Source organism: Perognathus longimembris, chromosome 23 (assembly GCF_023159225.1).
Source record: "Perognathus longimembris pacificus isolate PPM17 chromosome 23, ASM2315922v1, whole genome shotgun sequence".
NCBI classification, from domain to species: Eukaryota; Metazoa; Chordata; class Mammalia; order Rodentia; family Heteromyidae; genus Perognathus; species Perognathus longimembris.
Genome location: NC_063183.1, coordinates 30,884,151 through 30,890,855, shown reverse-complemented (window position 1 = coordinate 30,890,855; position 6,705 = coordinate 30,884,151).

The window sequence follows — 6,705 nt, the reverse complement described above, 5'->3', positions numbered from 1 at the left end:
GGGGGTGCAGAAAACTGCATGCAAGGAAACAAACAGCAGTAGGCTGGGGATGTAGCTCAGTGGAAGAGAGCTTGCCTAGCATGTACAAGACCAGGGGTTTGAACCCAAGCACCACAAAAAGTAATTAACTAATCATTAATAAGAAAATAAAAGGTACAAAGGAGCCTAAGAAGCAAGTCGATTTGAGATAAATAGGAAAAATGGGGACTTGAGGGAAAGAAATGGGAGAATCAAGTGCAAACAGAGAAATGAAGGGAGGTTTGGTCTAAGGACAAAACATTTAGGAACAGGAGAGTTGCTTTTACTACCTAGAACTGGCAAATGCTAAGAACTCGGCAGGGCCTCAGAGATCACATAGACCAAACCTATCAATTTAGAGATAAGGAAAACAGACCCCGAGATGTGATTTGCTTATTTGGCCATTCAGATGTTTAGGGTTTCCCTTTGTCTCTTTCTGTATATTTAATCTAGGTAAAAGCCCTATAGAAAATTCTGAGCTGGCAAGATGTGATGTAAATGCCTGTAATACCAGCTACTCAGGGAGGTAGAGGAGATAGGAAGACTACGATTTGAGACCAGTCCCAGGCAAAAAACAAGACCCTACCCGAAAAAAACAAAAACAAAGAGAGATGGGGTTGTGGCTCAAGTTATACAAGTGTAAGACTCTGAGTTCAAACCCCAGTACTACTAAAAAAGAAAATGCAGCCAGGTGCTGGTGGCTCAGGCTTATAATCTTAGTTACTTAGGAGGCTGAGATCTGAGGATCACAGTTCAAAGTCAGCCCAGGCAGAAAAGTCTGTGAGACTCTTATCTCCAATTAACCATCAGAAAATGGAAAGTGGCACTGTGGCTCAAAGTAATAGCGTGCTAGCTTTGCCCAGAAAAGCTCAGGGATGGTCCCCAGGCCCTGAGTTCAAGCCCTATGACTACTACCACCAACAAAAACCAAAAATGCATTTCAAGTACTGAATGCAAGATCTAGGGATACATAGTTCAGTGTTAGAGTACTTGCCTAGCATAGAGTCAAGTATGTGGTATACACCTGTAATGCAAGGAGTTAAGGAGGCAGAAGCAGGAAGATTAGGAGTTTGAGACAAGACTGGGTCATCATTACTAGACCATGTCTTAAAAATAAATAAGGTTGGGCTGGGGATATGGCCTAGTGGCAAGAGTGCTCGCCTCGTATAGAGATCCTAGGTTCAATTCCAGCACCACATATACAGAAAATGGCCAGAAGTGGCGCTGTGGCTCAAGTGGCAAAGTGCTAGCCTTGAGCAAAAACAAGCCAGGGACAGTGCTCAGGCCCTGAGTCCAAACCCAGGACTGGCCAAAAAAACAAAACAAAAATAAATAAGGTTGTAATTTTGCTATTCCTAACTCTAGCTGTACAGTTATGCTTAAGAAACAATATTTTTAGGCCAGGCATTGGTGGCTCAGGCCTATAATCCTACTACTCAGGAGACTGAGATCTGAGGATCCCAGTTTGTAGCCAGGTGGGGACAGGAAAGTCTGAGACTCTTACTCCAATTAACCACCACAACACCAGAAATAGAGTATGCCTCATAGTGGTATGTTGGGGATTATTATGGCCTGGGAAAGACTGCCCTTCCACCAGCCTTGGGACAATAGAAGCCCCTCCCACCTTTTGACCTCTACCCCTTGGGAGGTGAACACGTGCGTGCCACCATGATGGGGTTGTCCCGCCCACAAAGGGAAGTTTTGTGATGTCACTTGATGAACGTGACCCCTAGCCTATGACTGACCCTTTGGCCAGCCCCCTTTCTTTCCCGCCACTACTTCTATATAAGTGCCCTTCCATATTAAAGTCTTTGAGACGCATTCCACCACCGCAGCGTGTCCCTGATGCCTTCCTTTCGCCTCCGCCCTCGGTAACATGTGGGGGGAACTGGGGGGAGGGGAAGCTTCAGCAACCCGTCCTCTACTTAGCGTTTGCCCATGTGAGCACGCCTTTGGCCTTCCGCTGGCGGAGGGCCAGGCTGGGTGCTCTTTCATAGAGTTTGTGGTTACCATTCTCCCCGTGGGGGGAGAAAGGGGGTCCAGAACCCCAACAGTGGTAGAGTGCTAGCCTTGAGCAAAAGAACTCAGGGACAGTGCTCAGGCTCTGAGTTCAAGTACCATGACCCCCCCAAAATATCTATCTGCATTCAATTTATATATTTATTATATTTATATTTTAGTTCACTTTTCTAAATATATATGCAATATTTCTTATGATAGGGAAACTTTTTCTTTTAGCTTACATTAGATATACAGATGGGGATTTTGTTGTTACATTTCCACCCATGTTTACAGTATATTCCAATCAATCTCATTCCCAGTTATTCTCCATGTCTCCCTTTGTCCTCTTTTGATAGGGAGACCTCTAATACAATTTTATGCAGATTTTATTTTCTTGTGCTGGTCTTGGGGCTGGAATTCAGAGCCTGGGGCAATGTCCCTGAACTTTTTTACTCAAGGCTAACACTCTACCATTTGAGCCATAGCTCTAGTTTTGGCTTTTTGGTGGTTAATTGGAGATAAGAGTCTCATGAACCTTCCTTCCTGGGCTGGCTTTGAATTGGGATCCTCAGATCACAGCGTCCTGAGTAGCTAGGATTATAGGCGTGGGCCATGAGCACACAGTTCGGATTGATTTTCATTTATAATTTTTTTCTTTATTCCTCAATTATGAAAAATGATTGTCTTTCTTTCTTCCTTCCTTCCTTTCTTTCTTTCTTTCTTTCTTTCTTTCTTTCTTTCTTTCTTTCTTTCTTTCTTTCTCTCTCTCTCTCTTTCTTTCTTTCTTTCTTTTTTTTTATTCCAGTCCTGGGGCTTGGACTCAGGGCCTGAGCACTGTCCCTGGCTTCTTTTTGCTCAGGGCTAGCACTCTACCACTTGAACCACAGCACCACTTCTGGCTTTTTCTGTATATGTGGTACTGAGGAATCGAACCCAGGGCTTCGTGCATGTTAGGCAAGTACTCTTGTCACTAGGCCATACTGCCAGCCCAGAATGATTTTCTTTTTTTTTTTTTTTTTTGGCCAGTCCTGGGCCTTGGACTCAGGGCCTGAGCACTGTCCCTGGCTTCTTCCCGCTCAAGGCTAGCACTCTGCCACTTGAGCCACAGCGCCGCTTCTGGCCGTTTTCTGTATATGTGGTGCTGGGGAATCGAACCTAGGGCCTCGTGTATCCGAGGCAGGCACTCTTGCCACTAGGCTATATCCCCAGCCCCCAGAATGATTTTCTTGATATGTAATGTTGCTTCTTGATTTTTAGATAATCTTTACATGCTTCATTTACATAATAAAAAGCTCAACATTTCAAAACAATTCAGTATGCTTTAATATAGCCATTACATTGTACAACTATCATTATTATCATCTCAAGAAACCCCAAAACAAAACAAAAACAAATAACAGGTGGAATAAGTTATTTTATTGTTTAAATAGTTTAATTTTTCTCAACTCTGATCCTTTAACCTGTATTAGAATCTTGGAATTCTTTTTTTGTGTGTGCCAGTCCTGGGGGTTTTAACTCTGGGCTTCTTCTGCTCAAAGCTAGTGCTCTACCATTTGAGCCACAGCCCCACTTTGGGCTTTTTGGAGTGGTTAATTAGAGGTGAGTTTGGGGACTTTCATGTCCAGGCTGGCTTAGAACTGTGATCCCAAGTTTCTGAGTAGATAGGATTACAGGTGTGAGCCAGCAGTGCTCAGACAGAATCTTAAAATCTGAGCTTTTCTTCTTACTTGGTATGTGCCCTTGGGAAAATAACTTGATTAACATTTTTGTTTTTTTTTTTTTGTGCCAGTCCTGGGCCTTGGACTCAGGGCCTGAGCACTGTCCCTGGCTTCTTCCCGCTCAAGGCTAGCACTCTGCCACTTGAGCCACAGCGCCGCTTCTGGCCGTTTTCTGTATATGTGGTGCTGGGGAATCGAACCTAGGGCCTCGTGTATCCGAGGCAGGCACTCTTGCCACTAGGCTATATCCCCAGCCCTAACATTTTTTTTTTTTTTGATACTGTGGATCAAACCCAGGACGATGCACTTGCTAGGCAAGCACTTTGCCACTGAGCTACATCCCAGCCCTTGATTAGCATTTTTAAGTCTCAATTTTCTGATTACAAAAAAAGTAATTTTATGTAATGTATAATTCTCCATAGATACAGACTATACTTATGTCATGTGTACATGCATGCAATATATAAACTATCTCTGTACATATCAAGCACTCAAAAAGTAATGGCAGAGCCAGGAACAGTGGCTCACATCTGAAATCCAGAGAGAAAGATCAGGAGGACTGTTATTCCAGGCCAGCCCAGGCCCTCCCAAAAAGTTTGCAAGACACTATCTCAGCCAATAAACACTTTGTAATAGTAGTGTCAGCCTGTCATTCAGGCTATGGTAGAAAGCATAAATAGGAGAATCAAGGTCTAGGCTAGCCCAGGCCAAAAAGCAAGACTCTATCTCAAAAATAATTAGCACAAGGGGTGTGGATTGAATGGTGGAGCACCTGCTGTGACTGAAAAATAACCAGTACAAGACAAGGTCTCGGGGCTGGGAATGTGGCCCAATGGTGGGTAGAGTGCTCACCTAGCACGCATGAAGCCCTGGGTTTGATTCCTCAGTACCACATAAACAGAAAAATAAGCCAAAGTGGTACTGTGGCTGAAGTGGTACAATGCTAGCCTTGAGCAAAAAAGAAGCTTGTGCCCCAGCTTGTTCAAGCCCCAGGACCAGAAAAACAAAACAAAATACACACACACACACACACACACACACACACACACACACACACACACGGCTGGGAATATGGCCTAGTGTCAAGAGTGCTTGCCTCCCATACATGAAGCCCTGGGTTCATTCCTCCACACCATATAAACAGAAAAAGCCAGAAGTGGCGCTGTGGCTCAAGTGGTAGAGTGCTAGCTTTGAGCAAAAAGGAAGCCAGGGAGGTACTCAGGCAGAGTTCATGCCCCAGGACTGGCAAAAAAAAAAAAAAAAGACCCTATCTCAAAAATAACCAGCACAATAATCCATCACAAACTGGATGGCAGTAGTTCATTCCTATAATCCTAGATAGTTGGGAGGCTCAAACCGTTGGGGTCATTGTTCAAGGTCAGCCCAAGTAAAAACATTCATGAGAACCCTTCTCAATGAAGAGCTGAATGTTATCCCAACTACTGGAAACTAGCCTCACTACTAGGAGAATTGCACACAGGCATATGCCTAGGCAGGAAGCAAGATTCTATGTCAAAAATAACCAGCAGAACTGGGCACTGGTGACTCACACCTGTAATCCTGGCCACTCAGGAGGCTGAGATCTGATCTTCGCAGTTCTGAGCCAGCTTGAGCACAAAAGACGGTGATATTATTATCTCCAATAAACCACTAAGAAGCCAGAAGTGGAAGAGTGTCAGTGCTGAACAGAAACGGTTAAGGGACAGCACCCAGACCCCGAGTTCAAGCCCTAGTACGAGCACACACACACAAAAGTTGGGCGCTGGTAGCTCATGCTACTGAGATCTGAGGATCATGGTTCAAAGCCTTTGAGACTCTTATTTCCAATCAACCACCAGAAAACTGGAAGCGGCACCGTGGCTCAAAGAACATTAGCCTTGATCAGATAGGCCCTGCATTCAAGCCCCATGACCAACCAGAAAAAAAAAAGGCTAAAATTATAAAGTCAAAGAGTTAAACTCAGGAACTGTAAATGGAGTGAAAAGACAAAGAGCCTTGCTTCCAAGCTCTACTGGCAACTGAACTAACTTTTTTTTTTTTTTTTGGCCAGTCCTGGGCCTTGGACTCAGGGCCTGAGCACTGTCCCTGGCTTCTTCCCGCTCAAGGCTAGCACTCTGCCACTTGAGCCACAGCGCCGCTTCTGGCCGTTTTCTGTATATGTGGTGCTGGGGAATCGAACCTAGGGCCTCGTGTATCCGAGGCAGGCATTCTTGCCACTAGGCTATATCCCCGGCCCTGAACTAACTTTTGACCGACCTCATACCTTATGGTATCGTCTATGTCTCAGAAATACAGTTACTTACTTACCAGCAGAATTTGTTAACATATTTATTAGACATTTATGTTGTGGATTCCAACTATTCCCTTCATATCTTACGCTGGGCCCAGAGACATGGAAGTCATTCATGTAAGGTCTACCTGTCTTCAAAGTTCATTAGTGCCTGCACTGTAAAGAAACAGACTGTGAGGCTAAACAGTTAAGAATATTTGAGACATACAAATATCTGCTGAAGACATACAAATATCTGTGCTTTTCTGGGTTCAGCTTCCCACACAAATCTTGACTAATATTTACTCTAAATTAAGCCATGTTCTCTTTGCCACAACTTAATCAAGAATAAAGAAGCCATTTTCATCATGTATGGACACAGCATAAAAAGAAACTCAACAAATAATTGTTTTTAAGGGGAGAGAGGAGGTGAGGGGAATATAACAGAGGGGAGTTATCTTACTCAAAGCATACTGTAGGGGTTGGGAATGTGGCCTAGTGGTAGAGTGCTTATCTAGCATGCATGAAGCCCTGGGTTTGATTCCTCAGCACCACATAAACAGAAAAAGCCAGAAGTGGCGCTGTGGCTCAAGTGGTAGAGTGCTAGCCTTGAGCAAAAAGAAGCCAGGGACAGTGCTCAGGCCCTGAGTCCAAGGCCCAGGACTGGCAAAAATAAATAAATAAATAAATAAATAAATA